The sequence below is a fragment of the Carcharodon carcharias genome, chromosome 5, assembly GCF_017639515.1.
Source record: "Carcharodon carcharias isolate sCarCar2 chromosome 5, sCarCar2.pri, whole genome shotgun sequence".
Classification (NCBI taxonomy): Eukaryota; Metazoa; Chordata; class Chondrichthyes; order Lamniformes; family Lamnidae; genus Carcharodon; species Carcharodon carcharias.
Genome location: NC_054471.1, coordinates 4424028 through 4443395, shown reverse-complemented (window position 1 = coordinate 4443395; position 19368 = coordinate 4424028). Strand labels below are relative to the sequence as shown.

Genomic DNA, 19368 nt, shown 5'->3' with positions numbered 1-19368 from the left:
GCTGTGTTTGTTAGGGATATTTAACTGGGTTGGGGCTGCCTTAGGTAGTGTTGTGGTTCTTGGTGGGTTAATGAGTATCAGTCTGGTTTCAGGCTCCGCCTCAGGATGAAGATATTTTCTGCTGGTCGATTTCTGTTGTTGAAGCTGAGTTTGTGAAAGGGGAGAGTGACTGAGAGCAAGAGAGTGGGAGTGAGAGCGACTGAGAGATGAAAGGATTTGGACTGAAAGAGAAAGAGAGATAGAGGGAGGGAGAAAGAGAGAGAGGTTGAGAGTGAATGACTGAGAGGCAGTGAGTGAGTGGAAGGGAGACTGAGAGAGAGAAAGTGGGAGTAAGATAGAGAGGGAAAGATTGAACGAGTTGGAGAGGTTTCGAAAGAGAAATTGGTGAGAGACAGATTGAGAGGTGAGTGAGAAACTGAGAGACAGAGAGAGTGAGTGTGAGCGAAAGAGAGGCTGAGAAGCTGAGGGAGAAAGACAGGGAGGGAGCGGGAGTGTGAGAGAGGCAGTGCGTGTGAGAAGGAGAGAGAGAAATAGAACGAGGGAGAGTGGGCGAACAGAAAGGAAAATGGGGAGAGAATGAAAAAGTGTGCAACAGCAGGAGAGTGAAAGAGCGAGTGAAAGAGCGAGTGAAAGAGCGAGTGAAAGAGCGAGTGAAAGAGCGAGTGAAAGAGCGAGTGAAAGGGAGAGAGAAAGGGAGAGAGAAATAGGGAGCAAAAGAAAAAGAGACAGAGGTTAAAACACAAAGAGATAAAAACAGAACGAGGAAGAAAGGAACTGGGTTCAGGACCAAAAGTTGTGAACAGATTCCAGGAGTGGACGGCGCCGCTGAGGGAAAAGGGTGAGCTGGACATGATTAGCGATGAGAACAAACCGGGTCAGCCAGGGTGGCTGGGATTTACCTATGACAGACCAGTCCCCACCAGTACTGCACCCCAGTGTTATACAGTGACAGACCTGTCCCCACCAGTACTGTACCCCAGTGTTATACACTGACAGACCTGTCCCCACCAGTACTGCACCCCAGTGTTATACAGTGACAGACCTGTCCCCACCAGTACTGCACCCCAGTGTTATACAGTCACAGACCTGTCCCCACCAGTACTGTAACCCAATGTTATACAGTGACAGACCTGTCCCCACCAGTACTGCACCCCAGTGTTATACAGTGACAGACCTGTCCCCACCAGTACTGCACCCCAGTGTTATGCACTGACAGACCTGTCCCCACCAGTACTGTACCCTAGTGTAATACACTGACAGACCCGTCCCCACCAGTACTGTACCCCAGTGTTATACAGTGACAGACCCATCCCCACCAGCCCTGTACCTCGGTGTTATACAGTGACAGACCTGTCCCCACCAGTACTGTACCCCAGAGTTATACAGTGACAGACTCATCCCCACCAGCCCTGTAACTCGGTGTTATACAGTGACAGACCTGTCCCCACCAGTACTGTACCCTAGTGTAATACACTGACAGACCCGTCCCCACCAGTACTGAACCCCAGTGTTATACAGTGACAGACCTGTCCCCACCAGTACTGTACCCCAGTGTTATACAGTGACAGACCTGTCCCCACCAGTACTGTACCCCAGTGTTATACAGTGACGGACCTATCCCCACCAGTACAGTACCCCAGTGTTATACAGTGACAGACCTGGCCCCACCAGTACTGTACCCCAGTGTCAAACAGTGACAGACCCGTCCCCACCAGTACTGTACCCCAGTGTTATACAATGACAGACCCTGACCCCACCAGTACTTTAGCCCACTGTTATACAGTGACAGACCCATGCCCACCAGTACTGTACACCAGTGTTATACAGTGACAGACCCGTCCCCACCAGTACTGTACCCCAGTGTTATACAGTGATGGACCTGTCCCCACCAGTACAGTACCCCAGTGTTATACAGTGACAGACCAGTCCCCACCTGTACTGTACACCAGTGTTATACACTGACAGACCTGTCCCCACCAGTATTGTACGCCAGCGTTATACAGTGACAGGCCCGTACCCACCTGTACTGTACGCCAGTGTTATACAGTGACAGACCTGTCCACATCTGTACTGTACGCCATTGTGATACAGTGATAGACCTGTCCCCATCTGTACTGTACGCTAGTGTTATACAGTAACGGACCTGTCCCCATCTGTACTGTATGCCAGTGTTATAAAGTGACAGATCTGTCCCCATCTGTACTGCACCCCAGTGTTATACAGTGACAGACCTGTCCCCATCCGTACTGTACCCCAGTGTTACACAGTGACAGACCTGCCCCCATCTGTACTGTACCCCAGTGTTATATACATAGTGACAGACCTGTCCCCACCAGTACTGTACCCCAGTGTTATACAGTGACAGACGTGTCCCCACCAATACTGTACCCCGGTGTTATACAGAGAAAGACCGGTCCCCACCTGTACTGTACCCCAGTGATATGCAGTGACAGACCCGTCCCCACCAGTACGGGACCCCTGTGTTATACAGTGACAGACCTGTTCCCACCTGCACTGTACCCCAGTGTTATAAACTGACAGACCTGTCCCCATCTGTACTGTCCCCCAGTGTTACACAGTGACAGACCTGTCCCCACCAGTACTGTACACAGTGTTATAAGTGACAGACCTCTCCCCATCTGTACTGTACCACAGTGTCATACAGTGACAGACCCGTCCCCATCTATATTGTCCCACAGTGTTATACAGTGACAGACCCGTCCCCATCTGTATTGTCCCCCAGTGTTATACAGTGACAGACCCGTCCCCATCTGCATTGTCCCCCAGTGTTATACAGTGACAGACCCGTCCCCCCCAGTAATGTACACCAGTGTTATACAGTGACAGACCTGTCCACAGCAGTACTGTACCCCAGTGTTATACAGAGACAGACCTGTCTGCACCAGTACTGTACCCCAGTGTTATGCACTGACAGACCAGTCCCCACCTGTACTGTACCCCAGTGTTATACAGTGACAAGCCCGTCCCCACCAGTACTGTACCCCAGTGTTATACAGTGACAGAACTGTCCCCAACAGTACTGTACCCCAGTGTTATACAGTGACAGACCTGTCCCCACCAGTACTGTATCCCAGTGTTATACAGTGACAGACCTGTCCCCACCAGTGCTGTACCCCAGTGTTATACAGTGACAGACCTGTCCCCACCAGTACTGTCCCCCAGTGTTATACAGTGACAGGCCTGTCCCCAACAGTACTGTACCCCAGTGTTATACAGTGACAGACCTGTCCCCACCAGTACGGTATCCCTCTGTTATACAGTGACAGACCTGTCCCCACCTGTACTGTACCCCAGTGTTATAGAGTGACAGACCTGTCCTCACCAGTACTTTAGCCCACTGTTATACAGTGACAGACCCATGCCCACCAGTACTGTACCCCAGTGTTATACAGTGACAGACCCGTCCCCACCAGTACTGTACCCCAGTGTTATACAGTGACAGACCAGTCCCCACCTGTACTGTACACCAGTGTTATACACTGACAGACCTGTCCCCACCAGTATTGTACGCCAGTGTTATACAGTGACAGGCCCGTACCCACCTGTACTGTACGCCAGTGTTATACAGTGACAGACCTGTCCACATCTGTACTGTACGCCATTGTGATACAGTGATAGACCTGTCCCCATCTGTACTGTACGCTAGTGTTATACAGTAACGGACCTGTCCCCATCTGTACTGTATGCCAGTGTTATAAAGTGACAGATCTGTCCCCATCTGTACTGCACCCCAGTGTTATACAGTGACAGACCTGTCCCCATCCGTACTGTACCCCAGTGTTACACAGTGACAGACCTGTCCCCATCTGTACTGTACCCCAGTGTTATATACATAGTGACAGACCTGTCCCCACCAGTACTGTACCCCAGTGTTATACAGTGACAGACGTGTCCCCACCAATACTGTACCCCGGTGTTATACAGAGAAAGACCGGTCCCCACCTGTACTGTACCCCAGTGATATGCAGTGACAGACCCGTCCCCACCAGTACGGAACCCCTGTGTTATACAGTGACAGACCTGTTCCCACCTGCACTGTACCCCAGTGTTATAAACTGACAGACCTGTCCCCATCTGTACTGTCCCCCAGTGTTACACAGTGACAGACCTGTCCCCACCAGTACTGTACACAGTGTTATAAGTGACAGACCTCTCCCCATCTGTACTGTACCACAGTGTCATACAGTGACAGACCCGTCCCCATCTATATTGTTCCATAGTGTTATACAGTGACAGACCCGTCCCCATCTGTATTGTCCCCCAGTGTTATACAGTGACAGACCCGTCCCCATCTGTATCGTCCCCCAGTGTTATACAGTGACAGACCCGTCCCCCCCAGTAATGTACACCAGTGTTATACAGTGACAGACCTGTCCACAGCAGTACTGTACCCCAGTGTTATACAGAGACAGACCTGTCTGCACCAGTACTGTACCCCAGTGTTATGCACTGACAGACCAGTCCCCACCTGTACTGTACCCCAGTGTTATACAGTGACAAGCCCGTCCCCACCAGTACTGTACCCCAGTGTTATACAGTGACAGAACTGTCCCCAACAGTACTGTACCCCAGTGTTATACAGTGACAGACCTGTCCCCACCAGTACTGTACCCCAGTGTTATACAGTGACAGACCTGTCCCCACCAGTGCTGTACCCCAGTGTTATACAGTGACAGACCTGTCCCCACCAGTACTGTCCCCCAGTGTTATACAGTGACAGGCCTGTCCCCAACAGTACTGTACCCCAGTGTTATACAGTGACAGACCTGTCCCCACCAGTACGGTATCCCTCTGTTATACAGTGACAGACCTGTCCCCACCTGTACTGTACCCCAGTGTTATAGAGTGACAGACCTGTCCTCACCAGTACTGAACCACAGTGTTATACACTGACAGGCCTGTCCCCATCTGTACTGTCCCCCAGTGTTATACAGTGACAGACCTGTCCGCACCAGTACTGTACACAATGTTATAAGTGAACGACCTGTCCCCATCTGTACTGTACCCCAGTGTCATACAGTGACAGACCCGTCCCCATCTGTATTGTCCCCCAGTGTTATACAGTGACAGACCCATCCCCAACTGTATTGTCCCACAGTATTATACAGTGGCAGACCCGTCCCCATCTGTATTGTCCCCCAGTGTTATACGGTGACAGAGCCGTCCCCACCAGTACTGTACCCAGTGTTATACAGTGACAGACCTGTACCCACCAGTACTGTACACCAGGGTTATACAGTGACAGACCTGTCCCCATCTGTACTGTCCCCCAGAGTTATACAGTGACAGACCTATCCCAACCAGTACAGTACCCCAGTGTTATAAATGAAGTGACGTGGCGCCAGCAGTACTGTACCCCAGAGTTATACAGTGACAGACCTGTACCCCCGTGTTATACAATGACAGACCTGTCCACAGCAGTACTGTATACCAGTGTTATACAGTGACAGACCTGTCTACAGCAGTACTGTACCCCAGTGTTATACAGTGACAGACCTGTCCCCACGAGTACTGTACCACGGTGTTATACAGTGACAGACCTGTCCCCACCAGTACGGTACCCCAGTGTTATACAGTGACAGACCCATCCACACCAATACTGTACAACGGTGTTATACAGTGACAAACCTGTCCCCACCAGTACTATACCCCAGTGTTATACAGTGACAGACCTGTCCCCACCAGTACTGTCCCCCAGTGTTATACAGTAACAGACCTGTCCCCACCAGTACTGTACCCCAGTGTTATACAGAGAGAGACCTGTCCCCACCAGTACTGTACCCCAGTGTTATACAGTGACAGACCCCTTCCCCACCAGGACTGTACCCCACTGTTATACACTAACAGACATGTCCCCACCAGTACTGTACCCCAGTGTTATACAGTGACAGACCTGTCCCCACCGGTACTGTACCCGAGTGTTATACAGTGACAGACCCATCCCCATCAGCACTGTACACCAGTGTTATACAGAGAGAGACCTGTCCCCACCAGTACAGTACCCCAGTGTTATACAGTGACAGACCTTTCCACACCAGTACTGTACCCCAGTGTTATACAGTGACAGACCTGTCCCCACCAGTACTGTACCCCAGTGTTATACAGTGACAGACCTGTCCACACCAGTACTGCACCCTAGTGTTATACATTGCCAGACCCCGTCCCCACCAGTACTGTGCCCCACTGTTATACGCTAACAGACCTGTCCCCACCAGTACTGTACCCCAGTGCAATACAGTGACAGACCTGTCCCCACCAGTTCTGTACCCCAGTGTTATTCAGTGACAGACATGTCCCCAACTGTACTGTACCCCAGTGTTATACACAGACAGACCTGTAGCCCCATGTTATACAGTGACAGAGCTCTCCCTACCAGTATAGTACCCCAGAGTTATACAGTGACAGACCTGTCCCCACCAGTACTGTACCCCAGTGTTATACAGTGACAGACCTGTCCCCACCAGTACTATACCCCAGTGTTATACAGTGACAGACCTGTCCCCACCAGTACTGTCCCCCAGTGTTATACAGTAACAGACCTGTCCCCACCAGTACTGTACCCCAGTGTTATACAGTGACAGACCTGTCCCCATCTGTACTGTCCCCCAGAGTTATACAGTGACAGACCTATCCCCTCCAGTACTGTCCCCCAGTGTTATACAGTGACAGACCTGTCCACACCAGTACTGTACCCCAGTGTTATACAGTGACAGACCTGTCCACACCAGTACTGCACCCTAGTGTTATACGTTGCCAGACCCCGTCCCCACCAGTACTGTGCCCCACTGTTATACGCTAACAGACCTGTCCCCACCAGTACTGTACCCCAGTGCAATACAGTGGCAGACCTGTCCCCACCAGTTCTGTACCCCAGTGTTATTCAGTGACAGACATGTCCCCAACTGTACTGTACCCCAGTGTTATACAGTGACAGACCTGTAGCCCCGTGTTATACAGTGACAGAGCTCTCCCTACCAGTATAGTACCCCAGAGTTATACAGTGACAGACCTGTCCCCACCAGTACTGTACCCCAGTGTTATACAGAGACAGACATGTCCCCACCAGTACTGTACCCCAGTGTTATAAACTGACAGACCTGTCCCCATCTGTACTGTCCCCCAGTGTTATACAGTGACAGACCTGTCCCCACCAGTACTGTACAGTGTTATAAGTGACAGACCTGTCCCCATCTGTACTGTACCACAGTGTCATACAGTGACAGACCCGTCCCCATCTGTATTGTCCCCCAGTGTTATACAGTGACAGACCCGTCCCCATCTGTATTGTCCCCCATTGTTATACGTTGACAGACCCGTCCCCACCAGTACTGTACCCCAGTGTTATACAGTGACAGACCCGTCCCCCCCAGTACTGTACACCAGTGTTATACAGTGACAGACCTGTCCCCACCAGTACTGTACCCCAGTGTTATACAGAGACAGACCTGTCCCCACCTGTACTGTAACCCAGTGTTATACACTGACAGACCAGTCCCCACCTGTACTGTACCCCAGTGTTATACAGTGACAGGCCCATCCCCACCAGTACTGTACCCCAGTGTTATACAGTGACAGACCTGTTCCCAACAGTACTGTACCCCAGTGTGATACAGTGACAGACTCGTCCCTATAAGTACTGTACACAGTGTTATAAGTGACAGACCTGTCCCCATCTGTACTGTACCCCAGAGTCATACAGTGACAGACCCGTCCCCATCTGTATTGTCCCCCAGTTTTATACAGAGACAGACCCGTCCCCATCAGTATTGTCCCACAGTATTATACAGTGACAGACCCGTCCCCATCTGTATTGTCCCCCAGTGTTATACAGTGACAGACCCGTCCCCACCAGTACGGTACCCAGTGTTATACAGTGACAGACCTGTACCCACCAGTAGTGTACACCAGGGTTATACAGTGACAGACCTGTCCCCATCTGTACTGTAACCCAGTGTTATACAGTGACAAACCTCTACCCACCAGTACTGTCCACCAGTGTTATACAGTGACTGACCTGTCCCCATCTGTACTGTCCCCCAGAGTTATACAGTGACAGACCTATCCCCTCCAGTACTGTACCCCAGTGTTATAAAGTGAGAGACGTGTCGCCAACAGTACTGTACCCCAGTATTATGCAGTGACAGACCTGTACCCCCGTGTTATACAGTGACAGACCTGTCCAGAGCAGTACTGTACCCCAGTGTTATACAGTGAAAGACCTGTCCACAGCAGTACTGTAACCCCAGTGTTATACAGTGACAGACCTGTACCCACCAGTACTGTACCACAGTGTTATACAGTGACAAACCCGTCCCCACCAATACTGTACACCGGTGTTATACAGTGACAAACCTGTCCCCACCAGTACTATACCCCAGTGTTATACAGTGACAGACCTGTCCACACCAGTACTGTACCCCAGTGTTATACAGTGACAGACCTGTCCCCACCAGTACTGTACACAGTGTTATAAGTGACAGACCTCTCCCCATCTGTACTGTACCACAGTGTCATACAGTGACAGACCCGTCCCCATCTGTATTGTCCCCCAGTGTTATACAGTGACAGACCCGTCCCCATCTGTATTGTCCCCCATTGTTATACGTTGACAGACCCGGCCCCACCAGTACTGTACCCCAGTGTTATACATTGACAGACCCGTCCCACCCAGTACTGTACACCAGTGTTATACAGTGACAGACCTGTCCCCACCAGTACTGTACCCCAGTGTTATACAGAGACAGTCCTGTCCCCACCTATACTGTACCCCAGTGTTATACACTGACAGACCAGTCCCCACCTGTACTGTACCCCAATGTTATACAGTGACAGGCCCATCCCCACCAGTACTGTACCCCAGTGTTATACGGTGACAGACCTGTCCCCAACAGTACTGTACCCCAGTGTTATACAGTGACAGGCCAATGCCCACCAGTACGGTACCCCTATGTTATACAGTGACAGACATGTCCCCACCTGTACTGTACCCCAGTGTTATACAGTGACAGACCTGTCCCCACCAGTACTGTACCCCAGTGTTATACACTAACAGACCTGTACCCATCTGTACTGTCCCCCAGTGTTATACAGTGACAGACCTGTCCCCATCTGTACTGTCCCCCAGTGTTATACAGTGACAGACCTGTCCCCATCTGTACTGTACCCCAGAGTCATACAGTGACAGACCCGTCCCCATCTGTATGGTCCCCCAGTTTTATACAGAGACAGACCCGTCCCCATCTGTATTGTCCCACAGTATTATATAGTGACAGACCTGTCCCCATCTGTATTGTCCCCCAGTGTTATACGGTGACAGAGCCGTCCCCACCAGTACTGTACCCAGTGTTATACAGTGACAGACCTGTACCCACCAGTACTGTACACCAGGGTTATAAAGTGACAGACGTGTCCCCATCTGTACTGTCCCCCAGAGTTATACAGTGACAGACCTATCCAAACCAGTACAGTACCCCAGTGTTATAAAGTGAGTGACGTGGCGCCAGCAGTACTGTACCCCAGTGTTATACAGTGACAGACCTGTACCCCCGTGTTATACAATAACAGACCTGTCCAGAGCAGTACTGTACACCAGTGTTATACAGTGACAGACCTGTCTACAGCAGTACTGTACCCCAGTGTTATACAGTGACAGACCTGTCCCCACGAGTACTGTACCACAGTGTTATACAGTGACAGACCTGTCCCCACCAGTACTGTACCCCAGTGTTATACAGTGACAGACCATCCACACCAATACTGTACAACGGTGTTATACAGTGACAAACCTGTCCCCACCAGTACTATACCCCAGTGTTATACAGTGACAGACCCATCCACACCAATACTGTACAACGGTGTTATACAGTGACAAATCTGTCCCCACCAGTACTATACCCCAGTGTTATACAGTGACAGACCTGTCCCCACCGGTACTGTACCCGAGTGTTATACAGTGACAGACCCATCCCCATCAGCACTGTACACCAGTGTTATACAGAGAGAGACCTGTCCCCACCAGTACAGTACCCCCGTGTTATACAGTGACAGACCTGTCCACACCAGTACTGTACCCCAGTGTTATACAGTGACAGACCTGTCCACACCAGTACTGCACCCTAGTGTTATACATTGCCAGACCCCGTCCCCACCAGTACTGTGCCCCACTGTTATACGCTAACAGACCTGTCCACACCAGTACTGTACCCCAGTGTTATACAGTGACAGACACATCCCCATCAGCACTGTACACCAGTGTTATACAGTGACAGACATGTCCCCACCTGTACCGTACCCCAGTGTTATACACTGACAGACCTGTCCCCACCAGTTCTGTACCCCAGTGTTATTCAGTGACAGACATGTCCCCAACTGTACTGTACCCCAGTGTTATACAGTGACAGACCTGTAGCCCCGTGTTATACAGTGACAGAGCTCTCCCTACCAGTATAGTACCCCAGAGTTATACAGTGACAGACCTGTCCCCACCAGTCCTGTACCCCAGTGTTATACAGTGACAGACCTGTCTCCACCTGTACTGTACCTCAGTGTTATACTTTGGCAGAATTATCCCCAACAGTATGTACCCCAGTGTTATACAGTGACAGACATGTCCCCACCAGTACTGTACCCCAGTGTTATAGAGTGACAGACCTGTCTCCACCTGTACTGTACCTCAGTGTTATACTTTGGCAGAATTATCCCCAACAGTATGTACCCCAGTGTTATACAGTGACAGACATGTCCCCACCAGTACTGTACCCCAGTGTTATAAACTGACAGACCTGTCCCCATCTGTACTGTACCCCAGTGTTATACAGTGACAGACCCATCCCCACCTGTACTGTACCCCAGTGTTATACAGTGACAGACCTGTCCCCACCAGTACTGTACCACAGTGTTATACACTGACAGACCTGTCCCCACCAGTACTATAGCCCAGTGTTATACACTGACAGACCTGTCCCCACCAGTACTGTCCCCCAGTTTTAAACAGGGAGAGCCCTGTCCCCACCAGTACTGTACCCCAGTGTTATACAGTGACAGACCTGTCTCCACCAGTACTGTACCTCAGTGTTATACTTTGGCAGAATTATCCCCACCAGTACGTACCCCAGAGTTATACACTGACAGTCATGTCCCCACCAGTACTGTACCCCAGTGTTATAAACTGACAGACCTGTCCCCATCTGTACTGTCCCCCAGTGTTATACAGTGACAGACCTGTCCCCACCAGTACTGTACACAGTGTTATAAGTGACAGACCTCTCCCCATCTGTACTGTACCACAGTGTCATACAGTGACAGACCCGTCCCCATCTGTATTGTCCCCCAGTGTTATACAGTGACAGACCCGTCCCCATCTGTATTGTCCCCCATTGTTATACGTTGACAGACCCGGCCCCACCAGTACTGTACACCAGTGTTATACAGTGACAGACCCGTCCCACCCAGTACTGTACCCCAGTGTTATACACACCAGACCTGTCCCCACCTGTACTGTGCCCCAGTGTTATACACTGACAGACCAGTCCCCACCTGTACTGTACCCCAAGGTTATACAGTGACAGGCCCATCCCCACCAGTACTGTACACCAGTGTTATACAGTGACAGACCTGTCCCCGCCTGTACCGTACACCAGTGTTATACAGTGACAGACCTGTCCCCACCTGTACCGTACCCCAGTGTTATACAGTGACAGACCTGTCCCCAGCAGTACTGTACCCCAGTGTTATACACTGACAGACCAGTCCCCACCAGTAATGTACCCCAGTGTTATAGTGACAGACCTGTTCCCACCAGTACTGTACCCCAGTGTTATACAGTGACAGACGTGTCCCCAACAGTCCTGTACCCCAGTGTTATAAAGTGACAGACCTGTACCCCGGTGTTATACAGTGACAGCCCTGTCCCCACCAGTACAGTACCCCAGAGTTATGCAGTGACAGACCTGTCCCCACCAGTACTGTACCCCAGTGTTATACAGTGACAGACGTGTCCCCAACAGTATTGTACGCCAGTGTTATACAGTGACAGACCTGTACCCCCGTGTTATACAGTGACAGACCAGACCCCACCAGAACTGTACCCCAGTGTTATACAGTGACAGAGCTGTTTCCACCAGTACTGTACCCCAGTGTTATACAGTGACAGACCCGTCACCACCAGTACTGTACCCCAGTGTTATACAGTGACAGACCCGTCCCCCCCAGTACTGTATACCAGTGTCATACAGTGACAGACCTGTACCCACCAGTACTGTACCCCAGTGTTATACAGTGACAGACCTGTCCCCACCAGTACTGTACCCCAGTGCTATACACTGACAGGCCCGTCACCACCAGTACTGTACCCCAGTGTTATACAGTGACAGACCTGTCCCCACCAGTACTGTACCCCAGTGTTATACAGTGACAGACATGTCCCCACCTGTAGCGTACCCCAGTGTTATACACTGACAGACCTGTCCCCACCAGTTCTGTACCCCAGTGTTATTCAGTGACAGGCATGTCCCCAACTGTACTGTACCCCAGTGTTATACAGTGACAGACGTGTCCCCAACAGTATTGTACGCCAGTGTTATACAGTGACAGACCTGTACCCCCGTGTTATACAGTGACAGACCAGACCCCACCAGAACTGTACCCCAGTGTTATACAGTGACAGAGCTGTTTCCACCAGTACTGTACCCCAGTGTTATACAGTGACAGACCCGTCACCACCAGTACTGTACCCCAGTGTTATACAGTGACAGACCTGTCCCCCCCAGTACTGTATACCAGTGTTATACAGAGACAGACCTGTCCCCACCAGTACTGTACCCCAGTGTTATACAGTGACAGACCTGTCCCCACCAGTACTGTACCCCAGTGCTATACACTGACAGGCCCGTCACCACCAGTACTGTACCCCAGTGTTATACAGTGACAGACCTGTCCCCACCAGTACTGTACCCCAGTGTTATACAGTGACAGACATGTCCCCACCTGTAGCGTACCCCAGTGTTATACACTGACAGACCTGTCCCCACCAGTTCTGTACCCCAGTGTTATTCAGTGACAGGCATGTCCCCAACTGTACTGTACCCCAGTGTTATACAGTGACAGATCTGTAGCCCCGTGTTATACAGTGACAGAGCTCTCCCTACCAGTATAGTACCCCAGAGTTATACAGTGACAGACCTGTCCCCACCAGTACTGTACGTCAGTGTTATACTTTGGCAGAATTATCCCCAACAGTACGTACCCCAGTGTTATACAGTGACAGACATGTCCCCACCAGTACTGTACCCCTGTGTTATAAACTGACAGACCTGTCCCCATCTGTACTGTCCCCCAGTGTTATACAGTGACAGACCTGTCCCCACCAGTACTGTACACATGTTATAAGTGACAGACCTGTCCCCATCTGTACTGTACCACAGTGTCATACAGTGACAGACCCGTCCCCATCTGTATTGTCCCCCAGTGTTATACAGTGACAGACCCGTCCCCATCTGTAATGTCCCCCATTGTTATACGTTGACAGACCCGTCCCCACCAGTACTGTACCCCAGTGTTATACAGTGACAGACCTGTCCCCATCTGTACTGTCCCCCAGAGTTATACAGTGACAGACCTATCCCAACCAGTACAGTACCCCAGTGTTATAAAGTGAGTGACGTGGCGCCAGCAGTACTGTACCCCAGAGTTATACAGTGACAGACCTGTACCCCCGTGTTATACAATGACAGACCTGTCCAGAGCAGTACTGTATACCAGTGTTATACAGTGACAGACCTGTCTACAGCAGTACTGTACCCCAGTGTTATACAGTGACAGACCTGTCCCCACGAGTACTGTACCACAGTGTTATACAGTGACAGACCTGTCCCCACCAGTACTGTACCCCAGTGTTATACAGTGACAGACCCATCCACACCAATACTGTACAACGGTGTTATACAGTGACAAACCTGTCCCCACCAGTACTATACCCCAGTGTTATACAGTGACAGACCCATCCACACCAATACTGTACAACGGTGTTATACAGTGACAAACCTGTCCCCACCAGTACTGTACCCCAGTGTTATACAGTGACAGACCTGTCCCCACCAGTACTGTCCCCCAGTGTTATACAGTAACAGACCTGTCCCCACCAGTACTGTACCCCAGTGTTATACAGTGACAGACCTGTCCCCACCAGTACTGTATCCCCGTGTTATACAGTGACAGACCTGTCCCCACCAGTACTGTACCCCAGTGTTATACAGTAACAGACCTGTCCCCACCAGTACTGTCCCCCAGTGTTATACAGAGAGAGACCTGTCCCCACCAGTACTGTACCCCAGTGTTATACACTGACAGACGCCTTCCCCACCAGTACTGTACCCCACTGTTATACACTAACAGACCTGTCCCCACCAGTACTGTACCCCAGTGTTATACAGTGACAGATCTGTCCCCACCGGTACTGTACCCGAGTGTTATACAGTGACAGACCCATCCCCATCAGCACTGTACACCAGTGTTATACAGAGAGAGACCTGTCCCCACCAGTACTGTACCCCAGTGTTATACATTGCCAGACCCCGTCCCCACCAGTACTGTGCCCCACTGTTATACGCTAACAGACCTGTCCCCACCAGTACTGTACCCCAGTGCAATACAGTGACAGACTTGTCCCCACCAGTTCTGTACCCCAGTGTTATTCAGTGACAGACATGTCCCCAACTGTACTGTACCCCAGTGTTATACAGTGACAGACCTGTAGCCCAGTGTTATACAGTGACAGAGCTCTCCCTACCAGTATAGTACCCCAGAGTTATACAGTGACAGAGCTCTCCCTACCAGTATAGTACCCCAGAGTTATACAGTGACAGACCTGTCCCCACCAGTACTGTACGTCAGTGTTATACTTTGGCAGAATTATCCCGAACAGTACGTACCCCAGTGTTATACAGTGACAGACATGTCCCCACCAGTACTGTACCCCTGTGTTATAAACTGATAGACCTGTCCCCATCTGTACTGTCCCCCAGTGTTATACAGTGACAGACCTGTCCCCACCAGTACTGTACACATGTTATAAGTGACAGACCTGTCCCCATCTGTACTGTACCACAGTGTCATACAGTGACAGACCCGTCCCCATCTGTATTGTCCCCCAGTGTTATACAGTGACAGACCCGTCCCCATCTGTAATGTCCCCCATTGTTATACGTTGACAGACCCGTCCCCACCAGTACTGTACCCCAGTGTTATACAGTGACAGACCCGTCCCCCCCAGTACTGTACACCAGTGTTATACAGTGACAGACCTGTCCCCATCTGTACTGTCCCCCAGAGTTATACAGTGACAGACCTATCCCAACCAGTACAGTACCCCAGTGTTATAAAGTGAGTGACGTGGCGCCAGCAGTACTGTACCCCAGAGTTATACAGTGACAGACCTGTACCCCCGTGTTATACAATGACAGACCTGTCCAGAGCAGTACTGTATACCAGTGTTATACAGTGACAGACCTGTCTAAAGCAGTACTGTACCCCAGTGTTATACAGTGACAGACCTGTCCCCACGAGTACTGTACCACAGTGTTATACAGTGACAGACCTGTCCCCACCAGTACTGTACCCCAGTGTTATACAGTGACAGACCCATCCACACCAATACTGTACAACGGTGTTATACAGTGACAAACCTGTCCCCATCAGTACTGTACCCCAGTGTTATACAGTGACAGACCTGTCCCCACCAGTACTGTCCCCCAGTGTTATACAGTAACAGACCTGTCCCCACCAGTACTGTACCCCAGTGTTATACAGTGACAGACCTGTCCCCACCAGTACTGTACCCCCGTGTTATACAGTGACAGACCTGTCCCCACCAGTACTGTACCCCAGTGTTATACAGTAACAGACCTGTCCCCACCAGTACTGTACCCCCGTGTTATACAGTGACAGACCTGTCCCCACCAGTACTGTACCCCAGTGTTATACAGAGAGAGACCTGTCCCCACCAGTACTGTACCCCAGTGTTATACAGTGACAGACCTGTCCCCACCAGTACTGTCCCCCAGTGTTATACAGAGAGAGACCTGTCCCCACCAGTACTGTACCCCAGTGTTATACATTGACAGACCCCTTCCCCACCAGTACTGTACCCCACTGTTATACACTAACAGACCTGTCCCCACCAGTACTGTACCCCAGTGTTATACAGTGACAGATCTGTCCCCACCGGTACTGTACCCGAGTGTTATACAGTGACAGACCCATTCCCATCAGCACTGTACACCAGTGTTATACAGAGAGAGACCTGTCCCCACCAGTACTGTACCCCAGTGTTATACAGTAACAGACCTGTCCCCACCAGTACTGTACCCCAGTGTTATACAGAGAGAGACCTGTCCCCACCAGTACTGTACCCCAGTGTTATACAGTGACAGACCTGTCCCCACCAGTACTGTCCCCCAGTGTTATACAGAGAGAGACCTGTCCCCACCAGTACTGTACCCCAGTGTTATACATTGACAGACCCCTTCCCCACCAGTACTGTACCCCACTGTTATACACTAACAGACCTGTCCTCACCAGTACGGTACCCCAGTGTTATACAGTGACAGATCTGTCCACACCGGTACTGTACCCGAGTGTTATACAGTGACAGACCCATCCCCATCAGCACTGTACACCAGTGTTATACAGAGAGAGACCTGTCCCCACCAGTACTGTACCCCAGTGTTATACATTGCCAGACCCCGTCCCCACCAGTACTGTGCCCCACTGTTATACGCTAACAGACCTGTCCCCACCAGTACTGTACCCCAGTGCAATACAGTGACAGACCTGTCCCCACCAGTTCTGTACCCCAGTGTTATTCAGTGACAGACATGTCCCCAACTGTACTGTACCCCAGTGTTATACAGTGACAGACCTGTAGCCCCGTGTTATACAGTGACAGAGCTCTCCCTACCAGTATAGTACCCCAGAGTTATACAGTGACAGACATGTCCCCACCAGTACTATACCCCAGTGTTATACAGTGACAGACCTGTCTCCACCTGTACTGTACGTCAGTGTTATACTTTGGCAGAATTATCCCCAACAGTACGTACCCCAGTGTTATACAGTGACAGACATGTCCCCACCAGTACTGTACCCCAGTGTTATAAACTGACAGACCTGTCCCCATCTGTACTGTCCCCCAGTGTTATACAGTGACAGACCTGTCCCCACCAGTACTGTACACAGTGTTATAAGTGACAGACCTGTCCCCATCTGTACTGTACCACAGTGTCATACAGTGACAGACCCGTCCCCATCTGTATTGTCCCCCAGTGTTATACAGTGACAGACCCGTCCCCATGTGTATTGTCCCCCATTGTTATACGTTGACAGACCCGTCCCCACCAGTGCTGTACACCAGTGTTATACAGTGACAGACCTGTCCCCACCAGTACTGTACCCCAGTGTTATACAGAGACAGACCTGTCCCCACCTGTACTGTAACCCAGTGTTATACACTGACAGACCAGTCCCCACCTGTGCTGTACCCCAGTGTTATACAGTGACATGCCCATCCCCACCAGTACTGTACCCCAGTGTTATACAGTGACGGACCTGTTCCCAACAGTACTGTACCCCAGTGTGATACAGTGGCAGACTCGTCCCTATGAGTACTGTACACAGTGTTATAAGTGACAGACCTGTCCCCATCTGTACTGTACCCCAGAGTCATACAGTGACAGACCCGTCCCCATCTGTATTGTCCCCCAGTTTTATACAGAGACAGACCCGTCCCCATCAGTATTGTCCCACAGTATTATACAGTGACAGACCCGTCCCCATCTGTATTGTCCCCCAGTGTTATACAGTGACAGACCCGTCCCCAACAGTACGGTACCCAGTGTTATACAGTGACAGACCTGTACCCACCAGTACTGTACACCAGGGTTATACAGTGACAGACCTGTCCCCATCTGTACTGTAACCCAGTGTTATACAGTGACAAACCTCTACCCACCAGTACTGTCCACCAGTGATATACAGTGACTGACCTGTCCCCATCTGTACTGTCCCCCAGAGTTATACAGTGACAGACCTATCCCCTCCAGTACTGTACCCCAGTGTTATAAAGTGAGAGACGTGTCGCCAACAGTACTGTACCCCAGTATTATGCAGTGACAGACCTGTACCCCCGTGTTATACAGTGACAGACCTGTCCAGAGCAGTACTGTACCCCAGTGTTATACAGTGAAAGACCTGTCCACAGCAGTACTGTAACCCCAGTGATATACAGTGACAGACCTGTCCCCCAGAACTGTACCACAGTGTTATACAGTGACAAACCCGTCCCCACCAATACTGTACACCGGTGTTATACAGTGACAAACCTGTCCCCACCAGTACTATACCCCAGTGTTATACAGTGACAGACCTGTCCACACCAGTACTGTACCCCAGTGTTATACAGTGACAGACCTGTCCCCACCAGTACTGTACACAGTGTTATAAGTGACAGACCTCTCCCCATCTGTACTGTACCACAGTGTCATACAGTGACAGACCCGTCCCCATCTGTATTGTCCCCCAGTGTTATACAGTGACAGACCCGTCCCCATCTGTATTGTCCCCCAGTGTTATACAGTGACAGACTCGTCCCTACCAGTACGGTACCCCTATGTTATACAGTGACAGACATGTCCCCACCTGTACTGTACCCCAGTGTTATACAGTGACAGACCTGTCCCCACCAGTACTGTACCCCAGTGTTATACACTAACAGACCTGTACCCATCTGTACTGTCCCCCAGTGTTATACAGTGACAGACCTGTCCCCATCTGTACTGTCCCCCAGTGTTATACAGTGACAGACCTGCCCCCATCTGTACTGTACCCCAGAGTCATACAGTGACAGACCCGTCCCCACCTGTACGGTCCCCCAGTTTTATACAGAGACAGACCCGTCCCCATCTGTATTGTCCCACAGTATTATATAGTGACAGACCTGTCCCCATCTGTATTGTCCCCCAGTGTTATACGGTGACAGAGCTGTCCCACCACTACTGTACCCAGTGTTATACAGTGACAGACCTGTACCCACCAGTACTGTACACCAGGGTTATACAGTGACAGACCTGTCCCCATCTGTACTGTCCCCCAGAGTTATACAGTGACAGACCTATCCAAACCAGTACAGTACCCCAGTGTTATAAAGTGAGTGACGTGGCGCCAGCAGTACTGTACCCCAGTGTTATACAGTGACAGACCTGTACCCCCGTGTTATACAATGACAGACCTGTCCAGAGCAGTACTGTACACCAGTGTTATACAGTGACAGACCTGTCTACAGCAGTACTGTACCCC

At 50.7% G+C, this 19368-nt stretch overlaps 1 protein-coding gene across 1 annotated transcript in view; it reads left to right on the top strand.

Moving 5' to 3' along the window:
* Positions 1-212: 212 nt before the first annotated feature.
* Positions 213-19368, top strand: part of lbh (LBH regulator of WNT signaling pathway) — a 64039-nt gene continuing 44883 nt past the window's right edge. The window contains exon 1 of the mRNA XM_041188252.1: positions 213-838. The gene's annotated coding sequence lies outside the window, so the exon portion shown is untranslated. The remainder of the gene's footprint in view (positions 839-19368) is intronic.